The sequence below is a fragment of the Delphinapterus leucas genome, unplaced genomic scaffold, assembly GCF_059928025.1.
Source record: "Delphinapterus leucas isolate spDelLeu-1000000601 "Yukka" unplaced genomic scaffold, BTC_Dleu_Yukka2 spDelLeu_asBTCV2_sq25, whole genome shotgun sequence".
Classification (NCBI taxonomy): Eukaryota; Metazoa; Chordata; class Mammalia; order Artiodactyla; family Monodontidae; genus Delphinapterus; species Delphinapterus leucas.
Window position 1 is genome coordinate 2,800,257 of NW_028322234.1, and position 27,316 is coordinate 2,827,572.

Genomic DNA, 27,316 nt, shown 5'->3' on the forward strand with positions numbered 1-27,316 from the left:
TCATCAACATTTAGGGTTTAACAGATTTGTTACATATAGACGTTGTATCATGGATTTAAAAGACCATAGCCAGCGGGCAGCGGCGGGCGGAGCGACCGAGGGGCGGCGAGGGCTGGGCAGCGGGTGCGGGGGGGGGGTCCGTGCTTCCTCGCGGTGGAAGGCAGGGGTTCGCCAGAGACGCCGGGTTGCTCCGCGTTGCCAGGTTACCGAGCGCGTGCCCCGCGCCCGCTCTTCCGTCCGGGCCGCCCTCGGCGCCGCCTGAGCCGCGGTGCGGGCTGCGCGGGGCGCCGGGTCCGCGGAAGCCTAGGTCGGGGGCTTCGTGAGGGATTCTCGTCGCGCGTGGACGCTGCGCGAGCGCGCGGGGGACGTAGGGCGCCGACCTGGGGCTCCCCGGAGCTCCGGCTCCGCTCAGGGCGCCCGCTCAGGGGCCTCCGGCGCGAGGCCCCCTTTGTGGTCAAGATGGCGGCGCCCAGGCGGGCTGCGCCGAGGTGAGCTGGAGCTGGGCCCGGAGAGGGGCGAGTGTGCCACGCCCAGGACTTGGACCCCGGACTCGTCTCCCGTCTCCCGGGGAGCGGCGGGTGAGTGGGTGCGGCCGCGCGTAGGTTCCTCTCGTGGGGTGGTTAGCTCTTCGTGCGTCCGCATACTTCTGTCGTCTGATAGATCTGGGGTGGCCCAGGTTGGAGGCGAGGGTGCTTGATTGGGGAAACCTGAGGGGTTTAAGGACTCTGTTGGGATCGTTTCAGACCCCAGCAAGAAGCTGAGCAAGTTTTCTCCTCTCTTCCCGGCTAAGTTTTCTCGCTTCTCTGAAGACGCCAGCTTTTCTGAATCACCTTGTTACCCGGGGGGATACAGTTGGTGGTTCTGACCGTGGAACGTAGGATCCGGCGCGGGGAAGCCTGAGCTGGTTCTAGTTACTTCGTTTGCAAAGCGCTTGTCTTGTCTTTGGAATCTTTGTGTATGTAACCAACGTTGGGAAGAGCCAGCGTTTTCTCCTCCAGAACACTGCGAGGGGTAACTTTATACGTAAGTATCAAGTGGGCGTTCACATCCATCTCTTTTCCAACCACTGAGTTTTGGTTGTGTTTCCTTTCTTTAAGTTTGTCTCGTTTTGAAGTGATAACAAAACAAACAAACTAACTAACTAAACCATAGCCAATTACACAAAGTATATACTCTAGTCTCAGTCCTGCCATTAATTAGCTATGTTATCTTAAGTCATTTAATTTTTCTAGGCCTCATTTTTCTCATGTGATGTTTTTTCTTTGAAAAAGTGTAGTTTCTAGAAGTCTCTAATCTCTGTGTCATAGTTCAACTTGGAGAAAACCTGTTCTTATCCAAACTCCATGACATTGTATTTCCAGCTCCAACTTTGGACTTTGAGTGAGTTGGGGGCAACTTTTTAAGGATATTTTTACACAGCTTTTTTAGTTAATATCAGTCTAGCTGACTTGTCATACTCAGACTTTCTCCCATATTCTTTTACCAGTGTGTTCCTTAGTCATATATATAAAGACTGTTGTGGGAAAAATGACCTCCTGGGTCAGCTTACTGCATGGTCATCGACACAGGGCAGGGAGTAAGATTCTGTGGATTTTACAGAAGCAGATACAGGTTTCATTATCCATGTCCTCTCCCCTTTCATCTTACAAAAACAGCAGGCTTTTCTTGGAGAACTGCCAGATAATGCCATCCTGCCTCCTCACGGGCCCGGGGGATGAGTCGCCCAGGGACTGAACTCCAGTAAAGCAGGTGATTGGCTCATGGGTAGGCATGTGACCTCGGCTAAGTCTATCAGACTCCTCCCCAGGACTTTTCTCTCAGAGCAAAATGGAAGAATTGTCTTTTCTCTCTGGAATTTCTAAGCTGGGGAGATATGACTCTGGGACTCCCAGTGACCATCCAGCACCAGAAGAGACCTTCTGTAAAATAAAGTCTTGCAGAGGTAAGCAGGGCTGAGGGATGGAGAGAGAGCTGGAACCCTGCTGATACTCTGGAATTTCCAGATCCAGCTGTATCTGAATATGGCTGCATCCCTGAATTTCTAGTACTTGTTTGTTGAGGTTGTTGTTGTTGTTTGGTTTTTGTTTTGAAATTTCCTTTGACTATTTTGAATTTGTTTTCAGCCATGTGCATTTGAAAGCATCATAGCTAAAAGAGCTAATTTCCTACATTAGTGTCAGGTTTGCTGACTGGCATTCCTTAAGTGAAAAATCATATCCGCTATTTTCTTTAAATAAAATCCTTCTAGCTCAGGTTTGAGATATTCAAAACTCTGCCTCCTACCCCCCTCTTTTCCAACATTTACTATATCACCTTGAAGCATTTGTGACCACATCTTTCCCATCTAGACGCAGTTGAGAGAGAGAGCAAAGACTTCTGATATAAACTGCAACCTATACGCCTCCTACCTGGAAGCTTTAGAACATACTTGATTCTTGTCATTAAAGCAGATCTTTTGTTGTTGTCTCCGGGGCACAGAAGCATTTTCATGGCATAATGGAGTACAAAGTACATTAAGCCTAACTCTACTTCTCACCCTCTTTTACTTTAAATAGGCAGAAAAGAACAATCTCAAACACATTTTCCCAACAAATAAAATACATATACAATTATGTTTAGAAGACATTTATGCAACATATAGTTAGACTGATTAATTAATGGACCTTTCGCCAATTGGCACAGTAAATATATATGTTCAATGTGCTCAATTAAAAAGAAGACAATAACATATTTTTACAGGTTAATTATCTGAGCAGAGTATTGTGCCAGCACACTTGATACTACAGTATTTCATGTTTGACAAGTGACCTTCTTTCAATTATATTTACTGCTAAATGTTTCCTGGATCAAGCTATTAAATTATAAGGTCAAAAGTAAAATGATATGAAATTACAATGATAAAGGGACACATATCCCACTTTATGAGAATAGAAGTTGTAATTTCTTTTCAATACTACTAGTAGTGACCACAGTACTAATTTGAGCCCTTACTATGAGCCACTGTGCCCATATACATTTAGTTCTTACAGTAGTTCTGCAAAGGGCATATAATAATCCACACTGTAACGCTGAAGAAAGTGATTCTCATAGCTGAAAGTCACATAGCTGGTGAGTGGCAAAGTCTAGATCCAAACTTAGAGTCCTCTGACAATGCCCAGGTTGTTGACCACTATGTACACTGCTCAATTGTTGCACCAATAAAGAAGTGCTTGAAATAATTATAGATTTGCCTACCCTGAAACTGCAGTGATTTAAAGACATCAAAGTTGCCAGTTGCTTAAGCACATCTACTTACAGTAAGAAATTACATTTTATTTCATTTCTAAAACAAGATTAATTCTGCAGGCCCATCGAAACTTGAGCACACAAATCCTACCTCCAAATGAAAGATGCTTGTTTTCCATTATTCAACAGATGGCCCTGTACAGAGGCAATAAATATATAGTAGAATTTTCATTCAAATAAATGAGAAGAGAGGTTTCTTCTTGTCCTGATTCAGTGCCCATCATTATGGATTATGATGGCTCTTCCCAAACTTTACTTCATTCACTCCACTCTTTCTACAAAACTCCAGTAATGGAATCCGTCATTCAGATATATGTGCAAAGCGAAAGGACTGTATTAATACAGTTGCTGAAAGTCAAGTTGATAGAGCACAGGAAATACATCCTAATAAATGCAACATTAATGTTTGTGTGGGCCTTGGAGTGAGGGGTCGAAGAATTTTCAGTTTAACGGAATATTTTGCCTCTTGCTATGAAAGTGTGGCTTAATAGTCTTGTAATTGGTCATTTACAGAATCCTCCATCTCTGGGTTTCATGCTTTCTTTACTCTGCAGCTGTTGATTCCTTCTCTTGTTCTGGATGGAAGATAGCAACGAAGCCACTTCAAAGGGCTCAGCCTGCCTTTTTGTGTTATTGTTTAGATGAAGATATTTCCATTTATTAAAGCACACTATTTAAACATTTTTATCATGTTTCAAACTTGACTGTGTTCTGAAGGTATGAGCACAGGCAGACATAATGGGGGATGTTTTCCAGGAGAGAACATACCCTTATCAAAAGAGTTATCAGAATTTTCATGTATGGATTGAGAATCAAATTCTGGAGTTAGACCTGAATTTAAATTCATACTCACAACTTATTACCAGTCTCATCTTGATCAAACGGTTGCCACACTTCTCATCAATTTCCTTATCTTTGAAAGCGGAATAAGAGAAGTATGCCTGGTGGAGTTACACATAAAGCTCATCCGATAGAATATTCATAAGGATTTTGCACAAAATATACATGGAAGTATTTTAGCACCGAGTTTAGCATGCAGTTCATCTTCAATACATTTAAGAGCTATTGTTTTATTATTATTATGCTATCATTAAATATCACTATTACTTAAATGTCATTATTGCTAAAATTGCTGTAAAATTACCGCAGTAACCCATGATGAATTCCCCTCTTCTGTTTCCTTTGTTTAAATGGAAAATATATATATAAATCTAGACAGAGAACACTTTAGTGATCCTGTTCAGTGGAGTGAGAATTTCCATGGCACTGATTAAAACAAATCCTGAATTTCATGGACTTAAGATAGCAGAGAGGGGCTTCCCTGGTGGCGCAGTGGTTGAGAGTTCGTGACCCGATCCGGGAAGATCCCACATGCTGCGGAGCAGCTGGGCCTGTGAGCCATGGCTGCTGAGCCTGCGCGTCCGGAGCCTGTGCTCCGCAACGGGAGAAGCTGCAACAGTGAGAGGCCCGCGTACCGCAAAGAAGAAAAAAAAGATAGCAGAGAGGCTAAGAGATTTGAAGTTAGACATCCCCAAGTGTGAATTCTACTGTGACCCTCTTCTAGCTCTGGAACCTTGAGGAAGTTTCTTAAACTTTCTGAGCTTTACTACTGGTTTCCTCATCTGTATCTTTTTCAGGACTATTTATCAAGCATCTTCCTGTTCTCTATGCTTGGACGTATCAATGAATAGATTAGACAAGAGCCTTTGCCTGCGTGCTCCTTCTTGCATGCTTTCTCCCTCCTTACACTCTCGTGTGGAAACGGATGTTATAAATAAATTCTATGCTTTGTCACAGGTTGATGGGCACTACGGGATAAGGAAAAGGATGTGAAGCTCACTGAAGAGGCTTGGGTTGGGAGTGCTGGAGGAGTGTACAGGTAGGTTCTGATTTTAGATAGGGTAGTCAGGGTGGATTTTATAAGTTGACATTTGAGCAAAGACTTGAAGTGAGGGAGTTGTCAGAATGTATGATGGGGAGACCACTCCCTGGGAGCAAGAATAACCAGTCCCAAAACTCTAAGGCAGAAATATGCCGGGCAGCTTGGAGGAATATCAAGGAGGCCACCCTGGCTGACTTAGTCAGTGGGGAGGAAGAGACAGCAGGAGGGCTGGAGGTCGGATATGTGATGGGATGGATTGGGTAAGTCCTGGGAGGCCATCACATGCATTGTGTCTTTTACTCTAAATGTAGGCAGCCAGGGGCAGGATTTTAGCCGAGGTGTGGCATGAACTGTCTCTTGTTTGAAAAGCATAACTCTATCTGTGGTCTTGAGGAAGTGGGGAGAGAGTGGAGTCAGGGAGAATCTCGGGAGGCGACGACAGGATCCTTGAGGTCTATGTTGGTGGCCTGCACCAGGCTGCTAGCGGCTGGTAGTTCTCAGAAGTGGCACATTGGGAAGGTTGTGACAGCACTTTGTGGTAGATTGAATGCAAGAATGGAAAGGAAGAGGGGGTCAAGGGTGAATTCGAGATTTAGGGCCTGGGGAACTGGAAAGGTGTGGTTACTGTCACCTAAGATGGAAAAAGTTTGGGGTAGAGCGTGTTTGGTGGATTAAAGACCAGTTTTGGAGGTGTAAGATTTGAGATGTTTTCGTGACGTCCAAGCAGAGATGCTGAGTACACAGTTGGATACACAAGTCTGCAGTTCTGAAGAAAGGTCTGAACTAGAGATACACTTTAATACAATGGAGATATTAAGAATAATGACATGGAAGCGCTATTTTAAAGATAAAATGAAGTCATGCAGTTAGCACTCTGCTTTCTCAAAACATTTAGTAACTGTTAGCTAAAATAATTACCTGAAATGAAAAAATACCTATAGTTTGTTTTGTTGTTTGCAGTAAAAGTGAATAAAATGTCACAATTATTTTAATAGTATTTGTGACAGAGTAGTTTTAGGTAAGACACCATGACTACAAACATTTACAATAAACCTTTCAGTCTCCTACTTTTCACTCTGATAGGGTACTTGGAACCATATTTTGTAAGGTTTAAGTTAGTTGTCATAGGGTACCTCTTTAATTAGAAGTAATTCTGAACTGTCTAGTTCCATGCAGTTTTATATACATATATGTATAATTATTATTTTATGATTTATCAAACTCAGTTGAAAATTTGCATCACTGATATACATTAGAATTTAAGCATTTACCCCGGTATTCAAGGAAAAAAAGGTACTTGTCTTGTCATTTCCATAGGGGTACTTACTTTCACATCTTCCCTTCACTTTGCAATTGAAAACATGGCAGGGGAAGTACTATCTTACTGGTCTTTGAGTTCCCCTTAGCTATCTGCAAGTCCTTAAACAGCCTTTGTGGCTTAACCAAAATTCTCTTCCATCTTCATTCCGCTAACAGATATTGGTCTAAGCATGTACTTATACTAAAAAATGCATGACCACGTTGTCTCTACACATCTATAATTTTATGTTAACACTATCATTATGTAAGCTATACTTTAGTTGTAATTATAACAGATTTTATGTCAACACACATCCATTTCTAGTGTTCATCTGGTGTTCAAGGGGAGAGCAGCATGTCGTAAATTTTATCAAAATATAACATCCGAAGAATAGAACAGAGGATAATTGTGTAATTCTGTATTCACTCTAATTAAGTTCAGTGGAGTTGGCATAATAGAATTAAGAAGAAAAACAAAAGACTGAGGTACCATGGCTCCCTCTCCTTAACACACCCTTTCGTATCCGAGAGCAGAGACTCAGCACCTTTCTGTACAGAAATGGAGACAGGAAGAGGCCAGAGGATGAATGACAGGCACGAATGAGGTGGAACTTGGAAGAGCAACATGGAAATGAAATACTTCTTTTGTATTTGGTAGGTGGGGAAAATGTACCAGCGTGTATGCCTACTGGGACCACGTTTTCCAGAACAGTTAAGCCCAGTGTCAACTATGCTGTCCCACCTTCCTCGTAAGTACGAGCATACTGTTACTTGAATCTTTGCTTCCTGTTTCTTGATACCTGGTTGAGAAGATTATCACAGGAACTACATCATGTTAGCAAACACAGTGTTTTGAAATGATTGACACTCACTGAAGAGTGGCAACTCCAAGCTTGCTCTCTCTTGATCTTGGACTGTTTAGGTCTGGAGTGCAGGAGTGGGTTATGGGGAAAGACCATTGGAATTCTTATGTCTTCAGCATAATGGTTATAGCATAATGGTTAGGAGTGTAGGTGCTGGTTCAAATCTCTGCTTTCCACTTGCTAACCATATGAGCTTGGGCAATTTACCTGATTACCTGAACCTCAATACTCCTGCCTATAAAATGATGTTAATAATATTTCATCCTCATAGACTTGTTTTCAATGTTAAAATGAAGTCACTTACACCAAGCACTTAATACAATGCCTAGAGCATAGTAAAGTCTATTATTATTACTATTACCACTACTACTACTATTATTATTATTACTATCACGATGCCAGGTGCTATTTTTCCTATGCCTTATTCCATTATCTTCTGCCCTGTCCCCCCATTTCTGTCTTGTTTCTGTATAGGGGTAGGTTTGTCACAGAGCATTTTCTTTCCCTAGTGTCTGACTCTTAGTCATCAAGGTGACTGGTCCACGACCCGGCATTCATTGCTGCTCGTTGAAGCAACCCATTTTGAGAAGGGGAGCTGGATATTGATGCCAAGTTGGGTGAAGGAGAGAGAATTTTCTCTCTTCTGCACATAGAGAGCTAAGTGAAATATTCAGGCCTCAGAAGGAGAATCAGGCAAAGGGCAACATGCTTAATTTCATACCTTAGTGATTAAGAACAAGTCAGACAGGCTGGATTTGAACTCATTTCCGTCATGTACTGACAACGGGATCTTGGGTGCTTTTGTAACCCCTCTGAGGCTCAGTCAACATCTGAAAGAGACGAATAACATTATCAGGACCTAGCGTATAGCCTCCTTGTAATAAGTGAGTAAATCCTTTTAAAACGTTCAGCACGTTGTTTGGCATATAAACACGTAATAAAATTTAGCTTCTTTGACTACTACCGCTGCTAATATTAAGTAGCTGAGCAGATCCGAGGCCCATTTTTTTCTTAGATTGCACATAATCATTTGGACAACCAGCTCCCATTGATCAACCGTTGCTTATATATAAACCCCCATGAACCCAAAGGTGCTTTAACTCTCTCCCAGTCAGAGCCTGTTCTGGGGGCAGAAGCAACACCGGCACTACCCCCGTCATCTTTGCCTTTATTGTCACTACACTCGCCTGCCGTACTGAGCACTTTCTGTTTGCCAGGCACCAGATTTAGCCCTGCGTATGCACTATATCATGTAGTTCTCACACTCAGGTGGGAGACATTATCATCATCCCCAATTTTCAGATAAAGACGCTGAGGTGTTGGAAAGGTAAGAAAGTTGACCCACAGCAAGAGATGGAGCCGGAGTGTTCAAACCCTTCTCTCTGACCTCAAGAACCCTTAAATATTAGCATACTACTACATCCTGGTAAGAAAATCTGCTTCCAGCCACTCTGGTGAGAGTAGAAATGATTCTCAGTCCCCACATTCCTCTATTGCCCATGCCACCCTAGCCTCAGGACTAGAGGGGAAAGGAAGTGATCTCTTCAAAGAGCAGCCAAAGGGAACCTACTCCCTTCTGCCTTTTCGTAATCAACTAACCAATATTTTATTTCCTTCTTAAGAGTCCCCACATGTTCCTTTTGGTACTTAGCTTGGCCTTTTGGAATTCTGACATTCTGTACATGACTCATCCACTGTATTTCATGGTAATTTATTGAGGTCAAGTATAGGGTCTTACTCATCCTGAAGTCCAGTTATCCCGTCACATCTAACTCTGTTCTTTTCTTCTTGTAGGACATCTGCAGGTATTTATTTGAATTTTGTTGAATTGTTCTCATCAATAGTACATTAAAAGTTATACAGAAAGTGCTTTCTTATAAGGAAAACCATCTAAATAGATTTCTAGCTCTTTACTTTTTATAGCACTATTGTAGAATTATAGATCTCCAGGTAATATTTTTTAGATTGAGTTCTTCATATCATCTTATTTTTACATATAATGATAAATCTGAATTTTCTCTATCAAAGCTCCGAGACTTCACTGGCTTGTAACTTAGCTTGTTGATTATGTGTTGTTGACTTTTCCATTTACAATGATATTTGATCCTGGTAAGGATGGGGCTGGGTGGGAAGGTACATCTTAGGGCCATAAATTGGTTTTGCAGAGAACTAACATAAAGATCTAAAGTCTCATCATATTTCTGCAGAACTCATGAATCATTTTATTATAATTCCATTCATTCAGGGAGTATAGAACCATTTTCAAATTGTTATTCCTAATTTGTTCATCTTCTCTTCCTTAGTCTTAGTGAGAAGAGAGCAGGCTGAATGGAAGAAAGTCATTATGACCACTGGGGCCACTAGGGTGGGCATCAGTCCCAGAGTTTTGTTATCATCTCTCCGCTATTAATATTGGCTAATGTCTTGAGTGCTTACTTGGTGCCAGTTACTTAGCCGACCATGGCAAATGGATTGTGTCATTTCATCCCCTGATAGTCATACAATTAATGTATGTATTATTATGATATCCCATAATGCATACATGGAACAGAGCCTCAGAAGTGGTTATTTGCTCACAAAAATATGGTAGATGTGGAATTTGGACTCAGGTCTGATAGACTCCTAAATCACTCCTAGTGATTTTTACCACTAAATTAAAGTTGTATACCTCTGGAGAGTAGATAGTTTCTAAAATTTCCTCAGCTCTAACGTTTTATAATTAATTTTTTGTCTGATGGCAAGCTTAACAGTTAAGATGGGTAGGAAGGAATGCCAGCCTGTTGAATGGAATTTCCCTGAAATAAGCCTGTTTTATGACACCAGTTCACTCATTCATTCACTCAGCATGGTTTGAATGTTTGCTCTGTGCAAAGGCATTTTAGGCATCACAGTGGAGTGAGCGCCCCTTCCATAGACTCTCCTGCAGCACTCAGAGAAGTGTTGGACTGGTTTGCCTGTTATGGAATGGGGCTTGGTGATAGAAGCCTGGTTTGTCCTCCACTGATAAAACTAAGACATACTCATATGAGTTTATAGGCATCTTGAAGCCGTGGGATAGTAACACACATGAATCTTACCATTTTTGCCTGGGATTAATGATATAAAGGCTTTGAATTTGGGTATGGAAAATGGGTGCAATTATGGGCGTGTTGGTTCTACATATATATGGACATCACGTGTCATCAGCCTGCAGCTACCTGCCATTCCTCACTACTCCTTCTTTTCACAAACCAAACAAGTACCTTCTTATCTGTCCTGTGGATAAGCTCTTGACAGTGGCACTAGGGCCTCCCTGAATAAGTACATCATTGGCTAAACCAGTGGTTTCTCAGATATGCTCATTGAACAACCCTTAAGGTGGATTGACATTCCACTGCCTAGAATAGAATATGGTGTTCTTTAGAAATCGGGGGGAAAAAATAGGCCACCAGATGTACTTTCTTTAATTTAAATTGTTTATATATATATATATATATATATATATGAACAATTGTTATATATGTGTATGTATACTTGTTCATATATATGAATGATTTAAAATTGAAGAGATATATATATACACACACACACATATATATATGTATATTTAAATTTTGGCTTGTGTTAGCAAGTAGTAAATTAAATTATTAGCAGATCCATACTGCAGGGAAATAACCAATCAGATTTCATTCAGTAGCTTGCTTTTTTGTAGATTTATGGTTGTGATTTTATATCTGCAGGTATGTTTGCTGAAGAAAATATTTCTACCACTTTACACAAAATTACATTCATTTAATACCAATGCGGCATGTCTCAAATGTCTTAATACAGTTTTAATCTTGAATCCCATCAGAAGTATGAAATTAGAAACGTACCCCAAAATCATTTGAAGATAAATTACTTTCATTTCCCTTATACTTTTGAGACTTTTGAAAAATAAGTATTTAGTTGTACTTATCTGTTTCTGTCTCTCTAAGGATAGCAAACACTGAAACACAATTCTTTTTAAAAGTCAGTATTAAAAATATATTGTCCAAGATGATCAAAACTAAGGAAGTGGCAAAGAAATTCAAAAATTTAAACTTTCAAAGGGTGCTTTTTTTGTGAATGTGTAGTACTTGTTCTTCTGAAGGAATTAATCTTTTTAAAAATTTAATTAACTTATTGTTTATTGAAGTATACTTGGTTTACAGCGTTGTGTTAATTACTGCTGTACAGCAAAGTGACTCTGTTATACATATGTATATACATTCTTTTTCATATTCTTTTCCATTATGGTTTATCACAGGATATTGAATATAGTTCCCTGTGCTATATAGTAGGACCTTGTTGTTTAGCCAATCTATATATACCAGTTTGCATCTGCTAATCCCAAACTCCCAGTTCATCCCTCTCCCACCTGCTTCCCCCTTGACAGCCACCAGTCTATTCTCTATGTCTCTGATTCTGTTTCTGTTTCATAGATAGGTTCATTTGTGTCATATTTTAGATTCCACATATAAGTGGTATCATGGTATTTGTCTTTCTCTTTCTGACTTACTTTGCTTAGTATGATAATCTCTAGTTGCATCCATGTTGCTGCTGCAAATGGCATTATTTCATTCTTTTTTTTATGGCTGAGTAGTATTTCATTGTATATATGTACCACATCGTCTTTATCCATTCATATGTTGATGGACATTTAGGTTGTTTCCATGTCTTGGCTATTGTGAATATTGCTGCTGTGAAGATCAGGGTGAATGTGTCTTTTTGAATTATAGTTTGGTCTGGATATATGCCCAGGAGTGGGATTGCTGGATCATATGGTGGGTCTATTTTTAGTTTTCTGAGGAACCTCCATACTGTTTTCCACAGTGGCTGCACCAACTTACATTCCCACCAACAGTGTTGTAGGAGGGTTCCCTTTTCTCCACACCCTCTCCAGCATATGTTATTTGTAGACTTTTTAATGATGGCCATTCTGACTGGTGTGAGGTGGTACCTCATGGTAGTTTTGATTTGCATTTCTTTAATAATTGGCAGTGTTGAGCATCTCTTCATGTGCCTATTGGCCATCTGTATTTCTTCTTTGGAGAAATGTCTCTTTAAGTCTTCTGCCTATTTTTTTGATTGGGTTGTTTGCTTTTATTGTCATCAAGTTGTATGAGCTGTTTGTATATTTTGGAAATTAAGCCCTTGCTGGCCGCATCATTTGCAAATATTTTCTCCCATTCTGTAGGTTGTCTTTTCATTTTGTTTATGGTTTCCTTTGCTGTGCAAAAGCTTGTAAGTTTGATTCGGTCCCCTTTGTTTATTTTCATTTTGATTTCTATTGTCTTGGGAGACTGACCTAAGAAAATATTGGTACGATTTATGTCAGAGAATATTTTGCCTGTGTTCTCTTCTAGAAGTTTTATGGTGTCAGGTCTTATGTTTAAGTCTTTAAGACATTTTGAGTTTATTTTCGTGTATGGTGAAAGGATGTGTTCTAACTTCACTGGTTTATATAAGGCTGTCCAACTTTACCAACAGCACTTGCGGAAGAGACTGTCTCTTTCCCATTATATATTCTTGCCTCCTTTGTCAAAGATTAATTGTCAAAGATTAACTGAGGTGTGTGGGTTTATTTCTGGGCTCTGTATTCTGTTCCATTGATCCATATGTCTGTTTTTGTGCCAATACCACGCTGTTTTGATTACTGTGACTTTGGAGTACTGTCTGAGTCTGGGGTGGCTATGCCTCCAACCTTGTTCTTTTTCTTCAGGATTGCTTTGGCAATTCTGGGTCTTTTATGGTTCTGTATGAATTTTAGGATTATTTGTTGTAATTGTGTGAAAAATGTCATGGGTAATTTGATAGGGATCGCATTAAATCTGTAGATTGCTTTGGGTAGTATGAGCATTTTAACAATATTAATTCCTCCAACCCAAGAACATGAGATGTCTTTCCATTTGTTTGAATCATCTTCACTTTCCTTTATTAATGTCTTACAGTTCTCAGCGTATAAGTCTTTTGCCTTCTTGGTGAGGTTTATTCCTAAGTATTTTATTTTTGGGGTTGTGATTTTAAAAGGCATTGTTTTTTTACATTCCCTTTCCGATATTTCATTGTTGGTATAAAGAAATGCAACCAATTTCTGTATGTTAATCTTGTATTCTGCTACCTTGCTGAATTCGTTTATCAGTTGTAGTAGTTTTCATGTAGAGTCTTTAGGGTTTTCTATATATAGTATCATATCATCTGCATCTAATGACAATTTTACCTCTTCCCGAAGGAATTAATCTTGAAGTTCTACTAAGACTTTTGGGATACCTGTTTTAATGAGCCACTACTTCCTGCCTGAGATTGCACTATGCGCCAGAGATTCTAGAATTAGCATACTAAAACTAATAATGCAAACAACAACAACAGATCTTCACAAACCTTCCTTGCAAGGAAGTAAAGTCCACTGGAAAAACAGACAAGTGAAACACACATTCAAAATGGCAGTGATTCTCAAACATTTATGTGCTGAAAAATCATGACAAGCATGATAACCAGAGCAATTACTAGACCCCTTCTCCAGCTGGTCAGGTGTAAGTCCTGTATCTGTATTTTTGGTGAATGCCTCCAGGAGAGTCTGAGACAGATGTTCTCAGTTGTCGTCAACCTTTAGTGTGCATCAGATTTGCCTGAGAATATTGTTAAAACACAGATTGCAGGGCTCCAGCGCCAGAGTTCTAACCAGTTCCCAGGTGTGGCTGATATTGCTGGCCCAGGGACCACATTTTGAGAACCACCTTTCAAAACTCTGCAGTATGCAGTTGTGTGTGTTGTGAATGCAGTATGCGGTTGTGTGTGTTGTGAATGAGACGGGCCCAGAGAACCAAAGGAGGGCAAAGGGACTGCCCTAAATTAGTCAAAGGTAGCAATAGCAGCTAGAATTGATTGACCCAAGAAAAAATTATAAGAACTTTACCTGCATTTGCTCATTTAATCCTTTCAGTAAGGTACATAGGTGCTACTTAGTGTTCCTCTTTTACAGGGGTGTCCAGAGAAGGTAACTACTTTGCCCACGTCCTAAACTGGTAAGTAACAGATTAAGAATTCAAGTCTAGGAAGTCTGATTCCAGAGCCCACACCTCTACCCTTTCTGCATGTAGAGAGGAGTAAAGGGTTGTCAGTGAAGCCTTCCTGGGGGCCCTGGCCTCTGAGTGTAGATAGAAGGATGAGTGGACATAAAGATCATTATTTGTGTGTGGTGGGGGTCGGGGAGGAAGTATGAGGGCTTCCAGAAGAGCCCGCCCTCCCCATACATCTGCTATAAGCAAGTCTGATGATCAGGAGTCCGGAACATGAGTATGACTATGGGATACTGAGAAGGGTTCTAGAACCCTGAGGTTAGAGTTCTGGATCAGTTAGTAGGTAACAGAAAGTGAATGAGTGATTTACCTTACTTTCCACGGGTAGCAGGAAGTTTGGAGATAGTCCCTCTAGCGTTAGTCCAGCTGCTGAAGGGCATCACCAGGGGACTGGGTTGCTTCGCTCTTCCAGCTTCCACATCTCTAGCACGTCCACATAGCTTCAAAGTGACCCCAGAATCTCCAATAGTGTTCCAACAATTTGGGCAGGAAGAAAGAAAAGGAAAAAAAAAAAAGAAATTAAGTAAGAAAAAAAAGGCAGTGTCTAACTCAGAGAGCAAATTTTTTACCACAGATGGTCAGCAGACTTGCACTTAGATCTCATCAGCTCGGATTTTAAACTGGCCACCTTAGCCTTAAGGATAATGGGGTCTCCTAAACCAGGGCTCTGATAGTAAGGGATAAGGAGAGAGTGGTACTGATTAGCAGTGCCTGCTGTCCCAAACAAATATTATCCCCAAACTATTTTTTTTTATCCTATATTTTACTTTAAAGAATGGAGGGGAAACATTATGTATCTGTAAATAGCCTTTTAGAAAGGGTACAATTATATAGTTATACAACCCCCTGGAGGGCTCCTTTCTTCTAAAATCTCTTTAAAAACTGTTCAAGGTTAAGGACATTTTTATCTTAATTTAGTAACTTGCAGTCGATTATCTTGGAATGACATCCTCTCTCTGCAGATGTTCTGTCAGGCTTTAGAAAATTCTAGAAGTGGACAGAGAAGTGTTATGGTACATGTATTTGCAATATGCACATCTTTGAAATGAAATCCATTTAGGGACCAAAAGGCATTTCACGTCTTTGCTATACATTTTCACATATTTGCCTTTCCAGAATTCCTTTGAGCAAATCTGTTAGATGTAACCCATCCGTTTCTCCCATCTGAATTCTTTATTACTAAACGTTCTTCAGTATGCTCTCACTCCCCTCTGTCAAAGGCGTTTCTCTGGGTCCTCACCCTTCTCATCTCATATGTGAATGCGTATCTTAAACTGAAGCAACAGTCTGCTATGACTTCTCCATAACTTGAAGAACCCGTCTTTGTGGGAAAAAAAGTAGACTTACTAACTTAAAAGGTAAAATGTGCGCAGTGTTTCTGAGAATTAAAAACTAAGATAAAAACATAAGCAATGGAAAAAACTTACAGTGGATCCTTTTCAAAGACTTTATTTTACAGAGAAGGCAACTGAGGTTTAAAGAAAAAATGCGTTAGTTAAACACTAAATAATAAACCTTAAACCTCAGTGGAGCAACACATGGACAGTTCATTTCTCACTCACTCAGGAGTGTAGTATGGACTTTGGTGGTCTGAGGGTCAGTTTTCTGCTCAGTTATTCAGGGACCCACCACCTTCATCAAGTGGCTCTACGTTTGTCCTAAAAAGGAAAGGAGAGAGGAAGCTGCAAGCTACAATTATCAACTCGTTATCCTTCAGACATAAACTCTTCAGGTCACCTCTGGTCACATTCTTTGGGATAGAACCATACCCAGATGCAAGCGGAGATGGAGAATGTTGTTCCTATCTTGGTCCTAGTGATGCCTCTACAGGCTGGAGGAGCTAATTAAAGTGTAGTCAACAGCTCGTTGTTTCTGCCACAATGAGTGATTAGCCTAAGACTGTGGATTAATTATGTGTGCGTGTCACATATACATATAATACACACAAACATATATATGTGTGTGTATATATACATTTTTTAGCATGAGTTGACACAGGGGGCTTCTGCCGTATCAAAAGAGTACAAACTGCCTCTTGTTGCTTTTTCTTAATTGAAGTTGACTACTACTATCTATTTCCCTTCATTTTGCTACCTCCCCCCCACCTTTCAGTATTATATGAAAATTCTGAAAGAAATAATTTCAAAGTTTCCAGTGCTTTTAAAGGTAATAGAATACTCAGACCTTAACAATTTTCCTGTGTGAAACTTTTGCCAGACTAAAATAGTTAACTTATGAAAAGTAAATTTAGATTGATACAAAAGAGAAAATAAGCTGATTTTTTTTTTTTTACACAAATGCCCTGAGCCAGGGTGGAAAATAAATGGAAAACTGGAGGAATTTAGATCCTTTTATTGTAAATTTAAATATTTTTAATTGTAAAAATAATACAGGTTCATTGCAGAAACTCCAAAATTGAAAGGATTTAAAGAAAAAAGGAAAAATAACTCAAAATCCCATTTCTGATAAATCATCTCTGTAACATTTTTGAGGGTATCTTTTGAAACTTTTTTGTGACGGGGTGCATATAAATACAATGCAAGTATAAAATACCTTTAATTATTATATCCAACTACAAAACAGTTCTATAACATTTTTATTTAGTAATATAAGTATGATTACTCATCACCTAATAAAAATCTGCAGCATCATTTTTAATGGTTGAACAGCATTCTATTATTTATTTAACCAGTCCCTACTGTTCAGCATTTAGATTATTCCTGTTTTGCTTTGCTAAACAATGAGACAAGCATCCTTGTTCATATATCTTTGAGCATTTGTTTATTTCCTTAGAATGGACTTCTAGAACTTGAATGGCTGGTTGTCAGTTCTGGTACATACTGACGTATTGTCTTCCAGAAAGGTTACCGTGCTTTTTATTTCTACCAGGAATTTAACATCCAGTGTGGTTTCTTACACACACTCATCAGTACCAGTATTATCAATATCAATACCAGTATTATCACGTTTTTTAAAACTTTGTCATTCTAGTCAGTAAAATATGACACCTGAATTATTTTATTTGTATTTCTTTGATTAATAATAGCAAGGTTGAACATATTTTCCTATCTTAATTGGCTGTTAATACTTTTTAGTTTGTGACTTTATGACATCCATTTTTCATCGATGTATAACAACCTTTTATATATCAATGTGTTTATTTTGTTTGTTGTAAATGCAATTTTTTTCTCTTCATTTATTAATTTTTATTTTGTGTGTGTTGAACTTCTTTAATACTGTCAAGTCTATTCAAAAACCCTTTAATGAACACAACAAATGTGGAAAATCAGTCACTCTCCTGCATTTTGTAATCAATGTATTTCCTTTTGGGCAGTATGGAAATGTAAGTTCTTATTTCATCTTATGGTTGGAAAGAATCTATTCCCTCGGAAAGGGATTATAGTCTCCATGATGCAGTAATGGGAGATTTTATAGGGTAGGCAGGGTCTACAGAAGAAAAAACCCTAAATCACACTCCATTGGTGGTTGCCTTATTTATAAAAATGGCATTTGAGGTTGTGTGACTGCCATCAGGTAAGCAAAATTAATATTTAGCATGAAGTACTCCTATCAGCAAGAACAGCCTAGGATAGGCTAGCGGTAAGAAGTGAGGGGTTATGGGATTGGGGCATAGCCTCTGTTTCCTCCAATGCAGCTGGAACTTTAAACTGTGGGGCTCCTGCTTGATCCAATCAGCCCAGCTAGTATGTGTTGCCAGGTAGGGTGAATAGACTCAGAAGTACAAGAGCTCATCCTTGGTCCCCTCTGGAAATGAGCAGAGAATACTGTGTCAAGCAGAGGTGATCAGTCCATGGTCTGGAGACTTGGATCTCCTCACATAGTCCTAAAAGTCAGGGTGAGACAAAATGCCAATACAAATTATATTGATGACAGTATCAATGAGGTGACATTGAGTCCTTTGACCCAACGTGTGTCTGCAGTGTGCCATCCATTAGTAAATGGGCAAAGCCATTTGACAGATCTATCTGATACAATGAATGAATCTGACACTCATAGTTTGAAAAACTGAAACTGTATCCATTTGTCAAGAACAGTGGCTACTTGTTCTGCTTTATTCCCCCTGGTAGAACTAGGTGACATTGCAGGCAGTAAGACGTTCGGCATTTCACCCTGGAGTAGCCCCAAAACTGAAGAAGCTGTCTTATCAATAGTTAGCTCCTTGTCACCAAGAATATTAAAGTAGATTTGTATGATTAGCAAATTAAAGAGACTGTAGTGCCTACCACTGCTGTATTCACTAAGGCACCCAAGTTATTCTAAAGAAATCCTAATAATACATTAGGACCGTTTTGAATATTTTTATTTGATTAGCCATAATCTTCTAGTTCTAACATCCATCACCATTTTGACCACTGAAACTTGGCCTTCTTTTCTTACAGCCTAGCCCTGTGGTCTTGGGCTAATCACTAACCTGCTTAGAGATACAATTTTCTTCTCTATGAAATAGAAACAATATTATACGCTTTGAAGGGCTGCAGGAAGATGAGCTGTAATGTTTATCAAGTGCCTAGTAAGTAGCCTGGCCCATAATAAATACTTGGCTAATTGTAGATGTTAGTTTCATTTTTAGTTTTATTTCCAAACATTGCTCTTTACTTTTGGAACTGTAAAATTTGTTTTGAGAGTGGAGGACTTGTTGTTTGGATTCCTCCAACACTCTCTGTATATTCTGTACTTCTATCCCTACATCGTTTATCTTAATGGAATAAATGATCTTTGGTCTGGTGATTCCAAGGTGATGAGGAGCTAAGCAGATGTTCAGTATACACCTGGAAGTATGGATTTTCATGCCCAGTGCAAATGTGGGAAAGGCATTATTCCCACATTATAAAGGGGGTAAAGACCTCCAACTTGAGGAGACTCTGGGTTGAGAGATGAGAGATTTACAGGTACTGTGTTTATCCTACAGGGTACCACAGGGGCTTTTATGTTCTGTAGCAAGAATTTGCACCTTATACCCTTGTAGTTAGAAGTAAAGCATACCACATAACTAATACCTAGTAAGCATTAGAGTTAGAATAAATACCATTTATTTAACGTTTCCTTTGTGTTAAGCATTTTACAGTTACAACATATGGATGGATACTATATTGTAATGGTTAAGAGTGTAGTTTTTTGAGCTGGATAATCCTGGATTGGAGTCTCATATTTATTACCTCTTTTTTTTTCTGTTTTATTGAGGTATAATTGACAAAATTGTAAGGTAGTCAAAGAGTATATCATGATGATTTGCTATACATATGCGTTGTAAAAGGATCCTTCCCATCACGTTAATTAATACATCTAACAGCTCATGACACCTTTTTGCTTTTTTTCTTTTTTTTGTGAGAACACTTAAGTTCTATTCTCTCCGAAAATGTTAGTTATACAATACTGCAGCTGAAAGTTTGTACCCTTTTACCAGTCTTCCCCTCTTTTCCCCACCCACACCCCAGCCCCTGGCAACCAGTTTTCTACTCTGTTTCTATGAGTGTGGCTTTTTTTCTTTTTAGATTCCATATATAAATGATATCATTCATATTTATCCTGTCTGGCTTATTTCATCAGCATAATGCACTCCTGTTTCATCTATATTGTCACAAATGAAAGGATCTCCTTCATTTTTTTAAGGCTGAATAATATTCCATTACCTCTTAAATGGGTGACTTTTGGTACATTGTTTACACTTTCTAAGCCTCAGGGTTTCTTTTCTTCTGTAAAAAAAAAAATATATATATATATATATGTATATATATATATACACAGGTTATTTTCTGATATGTGGAATGTTTGTTGAATAAACAGATAATTAGTTGAGATCATAAATGTGACACTTAGCACTGTATTAACATTTATTAATACTCTCCCTGTTAATTTCTACAATAAATTGTATAATAAGTAACAATAATAATAGTACTACTAGTAGTTTTAGAAAATGCATAGGATGTGCCAGTCATCATATACTGTACTATCCTCCTTCATGTGCACCACAAGTTACATGTGGATATCATCTTCCACATTGTTTCCTTTAAAGAAAATTGAAGCTCAGCAAGATTGAGTAGCTTGCTCCAGATGTGAACTCAGGTCTGAATCACTCCACATATAGGTTCTTAATGACTCCATGTCTTTAATTCCACACATGCATTTGTTTGTTGTTGTTGTTTTTAACTTTCCAAGCATCTGATGTGAAATTCCTTTCTCTTTGGGGAATTTTCCACTTTGTGGGTCTTGGTGAGAAACAGAGCCTTCCTCTCGTTATACAAGCTGAACATGTCAGATACACTGTTTACTCACATGCTCAGTCTCCCTTACAGATGGAAAACAGTCGGGCGACCTCGGGTTGGCCAACTGCACCCTTCTCTTGGATTTTGAATTACAAATAAATGATGTAAAGAAGCAAGGCCAGCAGTGCTGGGTCAACCTCCTGTTTCCTGTTCCTGCTTGGTAGCAAGGCCAGCTAGGACTTATAACATCACTTTGGCCTGATCCTATAATTGCAATAGCATAGGCTTGGCTTTCGGTTGTTTAGTCTGCTTCTAGTTACTGAGACCTAACCATAAACTTCCAGAAGTTTCCTTTTCTGCTCAAATTAGCCGTATCTGGTTCCTGATGATTACAAATAAGACCTTTCCTGATATACAATGGTGACCTACTTATCCAGGCAGATGTAACATCGTCCTGGCGGGGACAGAGGGCAGGCAAGTTCCTTGAACAGCTGAACAAGAAGAAAAAGACCTAAGAAGGAAGAATTGAAGCCAGTTCTGCTTGTGTTATAATTCTACCCGCAGCTGCCTCTGTTTCACAGACCACATGCTAAGGACCGTGTCCCTTCCCCTGTAACAGACGAGCAAAGTAGACCCAGGCCTTCCAACCCAGAGACCAGCTGAGCTGTACCGTGGACAATCTAGGATGTGAAAGACTTCACTCAGTGTCTTTGTCACTTGACACATTGTTCCTCTCTTTGGGAAGTAGCTTCTTTGTGTGACAAGAATATGCTAAACCAACACTTAAGTGGACAGAGGTGAAAGATGCCAAAATTAGCTACAGAAAAAAAGGTGTAAAGACTTGTATTTTCTGTTATTTGAAGGTGTTAAGACCCCACATAGAATATGAGTCCTTTAAAGGAAAGTTGTGAATGGCCCAGGGAATGTTGAATTTCCATGTGGCCATATGTTCTTGATCGGTCACGATGATGATGATGGTAGCAGCAGTAGCATTTATCAGTGTTTCCTGGGTGAGAGGCACTTTATCCTAATGACCTTTTATCCCCATGACGACCCTATGAAGTAGGAAATACTGTTTCAGCATCTTCAGAGTTTTTCTTTCTTTTTTTTTTTTTTAATCAGGAATTTACCCTAGATCACAGTTGGGTGGTAGAACGACCAGAACTGGACACTAGCCTTTCCTGAATTCCCAGAGTGTGATCTTAGCAGTTGTATTGCCTGATGCAGAGCCATGTAAATGTTGCCAAAGCAATGAAACGTGTACCTATTTCTAAGAGATTCTAACTCAGAAGCTCTGGGGTTTAAGTGCAGAGCAGTTGAGTGTGATTGTCTTTACAGACAGTAGATAACTTAAGAGAAGTTGTTTAAAAGTATATTTGCATATTGCACTACACTCTCATGTCTGTGATTGGTTAGCTATTGAGTAACTAACACAAATCCCAATCCCATCTCTAATCTCATTCATCTCTTGTATATTTGACCTAATTGAGGCAGTATTTTTTTTTGTTCTTTCCCACAAACACACATCGAACATCCAAAACATGCTTACCATTTGTGAGCATATTCTCTTAGTTATTTAGGAGTTGAGTAAGAGTGAGAGAGAAGGGCTTCCCTGGTGGCGCAGTGGTTGAGTGTTCTGCCTGCCGATGCAGGGGACGCGGGTTCGTGCCCCAGTCCGGGAAGATCCCACATGCCGCGGAGCGGCTGGGCCCGTGAGCCGTGGCCGCTGAGCTTGCGCGTCCGGAGCCTGTGCTCCGCAACGGGAGAGGCCACAACAGTGAGAGGCCCGCGTACCGCAAAAAAAAAGAGTGAGAGAGAAAAAGACACATAAATATGAAATACGGTCATCATTTTTTTAATATCCTTTATGTTGTTAATCCCTCTTAGCGTTTACTGCCATTCACTCATTTGTATTATTTGGGGTATAGCAGTTTATTCACACAGCATTTTTACATATGGCTTATCATTTGTATTCTATTTTAATAACACTAATAATTATAGACTATTGACAAACTCATCAGACCCTACATATTCATTTCAAAATCATGAAAATAAGGTGGAAAATGAGGTGTAAAGTGGAAAATCTATGTTTTCATTGGTGGAATGAGGAGCTACCTGAATATCACTCCTTTAGCTTTTCCTTCAAATGGTGCACTTTTTCCTCCATGCATAGGAGTCACTTCCATTAGGTAAACAGTAGTCTTGAGGGCAAACCTCAGAAGTAGAAACAGGAGAACTTTTCAGTTATGGTAAAATCAAACATATTTTTCTTCAGTAGTGAAAAAAAATTCTTCATGAGAAGTTCAACCACCGTGAGTTCCATGGTGAAAAACTTTCCCCTTATAGATGCAACTTCCCCCAGAATTCTGAGAAATGTCGGTAGTAGAGAGGGGTGTTGCATACACCTGTTTCATTTCCCTCTGACTTTTCCTTCTCCTTTCTCTATTGACATTAAAATCTATAGTGAAAGCACATAGTAAGCAGTCTAGGACAAAATCTAGAATTATTCTTATGTGATCAAATGTACTAAAATAACAAAAGCAAATCTTATTTCTAGCTAATAAAATAGCATTCCTTATATGATGTCATATTATGGTAGAAAAGAAATATATGCGTCTATTTTCTTCTATATTAAAACTGCTAAGGAGTGGGGACCCATGAACTAAATCAATTGTTTTGGGTTCAAGTTGTAGTTTTTAGTAGCCATCCTTCTTAGCAAGTTTTCAGAAGCAAATGTAGTTCGTTTACTATCACCACTAAATGTGCAATTGTGTAGATTTGTGGAAAAAAGTATTATCAAATACATATACTTTAAAATGATTTGTGTAAATTTATCTATTCATATTATTATTCTCCCCAAGTAAATCAAAATCTATATACTGTGTTTTTCTTCTATAGCTTAAAAGGGGAATGTATGTTGAAACTTATTCAAATATTTATTAGGTGTCTACTAAGTGCCAGGCACTCTACTAGGCAGTAGAGCTGTTGTATTAGAGGTGGAAAATGTCCTTGACCTCCAGAACTGATACTCTTGTAAGAGAAATACTGGGTCAAACTAAGTCAACAGTTTCTTTGCTACAGAGCTTTTTACCAGTCTTGTGAATTATGTCTCTGATAAGGAGATGTAGTGGACAACAGATCCCAAATTTATTTGAAATCTTTTCCTTCATGGACTGTCTCATAGGATTTATGATCCACTGAACACACTTGAGACACACTAGTATTCTGCAGTGGTTAGTTAATTGTTTTCTATTAAACAACTATATACTGAATCCATGATATTATTATCTGGATTTTTTGGAGGATACAATGATGTACATGGCCACTGTGATGATAAGGGGGTCCAGTTTAGTTAAGAAGAGAAACAAACCACAGGAGTTATAACTTAACGTAACAAAAAAATACACACACATATACATATATTTATATGTAAATTACTATTTATATAGTATACAATGTCTTCTGAAGAAGATAGAGTTGTTTGTAACTTGGGATCTCACAGGAGGTTTCACAGAGAAGGTAGACCCTGAGCTGGGCAGAATTTCAGTAAGTTAATTTGGTTCTGACTGTACGATAAAATCAGGTATTTGCACTGGTCAATCTGACCTTGATGGAACAGCATTCCATTTGCAGGGAATAGTGTGGTCAAACATGCAGTGGTAGAGATTGCCAGATTGTAATATTCCAGTGCCTGGAAAGTGTTGGAACATCTGCTTTCTCCACGGTCTAGAAAAGTGAATCTCAAGTGAAATGCACGTATAATGGAGGCCAGTGCTCTTTGCTTTGTACACTGCTTTGATTCTACAACATACAACAATGTAGTGATCTGTTTCAGATTGTCATTATTCGAGAGGGTTCTTAGTAACAGGAGTGGAAAAGGAAGACCTCCCTTCCTGTGTTTCTGCCCTATGCTCTTAAGCCAGAAAAGGTACCAACATCACTGACGTGACCTTGTCTCAGGTATCTATCAGGATCTACTAGAATCATTCTAGTGAAAGGTAACTAGACGTCCAAAGGACTTAAAAGATACACTATAACCTCTGTATACTTTATATACCTGGTGAAACAAAAATGTCACCTGAGTGGTCCCCTTCCCTAGAAATACCAGTATGTTTTTCCAGTGCATGGCAGAACTTTGCAGGTAAAACTGGGATAAAGGTGAAGAACAGTCTTAAAATTCTAGTCCTTGAACAGCACCTAACACACAACAGGTTTTCAATAATCTTAGCAACAGTATTCACAAATAATGACCGTCAGCGTAACTGCTCTTTTGTGCCAAAATACGTTACCATATTCCTTTTTTTCCTTCAGCTTTACAACTTGGGTTCTACTATTGTTTCCATTTTACAGATTAGGAAAGTGAGTCTCAGAGATGCTAAGTCACTTGGGCAAGGTCACAGAGCTTGTAGGAGATAAACCTGCACCCTTACTGTTGGATCCTACCAACCAGACCATAATTTAAGTCCTTCAAAATATACCTCAGAACCTTTGAGTAAATTAATGAATAAATCCTCCTAGTCAGACTGACCAGATCATTATATTAGGTTCAGCTATAAGTGGAGGAAAGTCATAATCATAGTTGGACAGTTAATACAGTAATTTACTTGCTTTGAATTTTCTAAATGATGTTTAGCTGGTAGTTTCATGATGATAACCATCGAATAAAAACAGGCATATTTTGGTGTTTGGAATAAGATCTCGTATTGAGTAAAATACATATTGATTCCTAGACCTATATGATGTGAGTAACAGATGACATTGAGATGTCGTCTAGAAGTACTCCTGTGCAGTTCATCATGTCAACCCAGCTAATAATTTTAGAATGTTCAGAGTGAATAATATATGCAGCCATAAAGCATATTTCTAATCAATGCAAATAATATTTTTCCTATGCTAAACCCAGAGTTAAGTTATAACACGCATCATAAGATTAATGGGCCATGTTTTCTTCATCACTTTGCTAAATTTCTTAGTCTGGAAACCATTCAGAAGGTTGCGAATTGGAGCTGAGCAGTAGTAGTGACACTGTGCCTCTGATGATGAAACTATTTCCACCCCGACCCCTACTGCTCCCTTCTTGGGAAAGAAGGCAACATGTCTCCTAGAAAAAGTCACAGGTTTATAAGCTGGCTTGTATAATACGTTTGGAGGAATAGTGTGTCTTTTAAGCAGAGCCTATCTCGGCATATAAAATAATTTTTACCTACCATTTAATGAAATTAACACTCACTTTGAGGCTCGGTCTTTTGCCATTTGACTCCTGGATCACGTCTATGGATATATTTTTTTCTTGAGACGAAGTGTGAACCCAATATAGTATCCATCATTCAGTCTATCTAGCTGATGTACATCCTCTGAAGCACAAGCTCCCTGAGGCCAGGCACTTTATCTGCTCTATCAGTGTAGCCCTGATGCCTAGTGTCTAGCTTTTGGAGATTCTTAATAAACATTTGTACTGAATAAGGTATGTATATGGTGAGCAAAAGTTGGCTTCCCATTTTACAGTCAAGAGTATCCCACTCTTGTTCTGTGAACACTGGATAGCAGAATCTTACTGTTATTTTTCTGTTCCCTTTGCAAGATTCCTGAAAGGGCATTCCTGTCCTTAGAATGTCCATCTCCTCCCATCTTCCTGGAGAATAACTCTTCTTTCTTAAATACTTAGCCCCATTATTGACTCTTTAAGACTGAATGTATTACCTCCTTACAAACAGGAAAATGCAGTGCTTTTTTTTTTTTTTTCGACAATTTATCACCAGAAAATTATTCTAACACCTGAAATTCTGGACCTAAAATGCCTGGACTAGTGGTTCTCAAAGTCTGGTACCCAGACCAGCACATCAGCTGCATGTAGGAATTTTTAGAAGTGAAAGTCTTGGGTCCTGCTCCAGACCTGCAGACTCGGACACTCTGGGGGTGGGGCCCACTACCTGTTTCAGGAAGCTCTCTGGGTGATGCCGATGCATACTCAAGTGTGAGAGCCACTGCTTAGACCTAGAGCTTAAGGTTTAGGCTTTGGACAGATCTGAGTCCTGAACACTACTGAGACACTGGAGTGGCCATGAGCAAGTTACTTCTGGGAACCTCTTAGCATCTGTGTGCCTTGCTTAGCTAATAGTGATTTTAATTAATTAGAATAATGCACACGGTGTACTCAAGAGAGTAACCAAAGCATACGTTATGTTCCATAAATTCTAGCTGTTTACCATTATCATCAGTCAGAGCTTACTGACACATCCTGAAGACATTCTTCTAATAAGTGTAATAATGTGGTTTGTAAAATTAACAGCTTAGAAGAGCATATTACGAAGTTCATCAGACAGGGTCTCAGCAGGAAATCAGGGGTACATCAATAGGGATAAATTGAGCCCAATGTAGAGAATCAAGAGATAGTGTAGTGCCCTGGGTTCAGTAAAAGTGTGGCTACTTTATAGGAGATGAAAGAGAAAGGAAGCCTTGCTGGAGAGAGAGTCCTCCCCAAAGATGCTGTGATGCCCCACAGAGAAGCACTATACGTTAGTTGGGGGATGCAGCCAACTCCCAGCAATTTGGCAAGAATTAATACCCTAACTTCACTCCCCTCCTTCATTCCCTACAATCTTCTATTGGTACTCTTCATTGGTGAGCCAAACAGAAGCCAGAGCAAGGACACTTACTAAGATAGGCCATGCAAGCCATCCATAT

The 27,316-nt window shown here is 39.3% G+C and overlaps 1 long non-coding RNA gene across 1 annotated transcript; it reads left to right on the plus strand.

The window, feature by feature from the left end:
* Nucleotides 1-303: 303 nt before the first annotated feature.
* Nucleotides 304-26,371, plus strand: LOC149744025 (uncharacterized). The gene is made up of 3 exons (XR_016391564.1): nucleotides 304-578; nucleotides 5,083-5,164; nucleotides 7,001-26,371. It is a non-coding gene; the product is annotated as an uncharacterized LOC149744025 (long non-coding RNA).
* The last annotated feature ends 945 nt before the right edge of the window (nucleotides 26,372-27,316 follow it).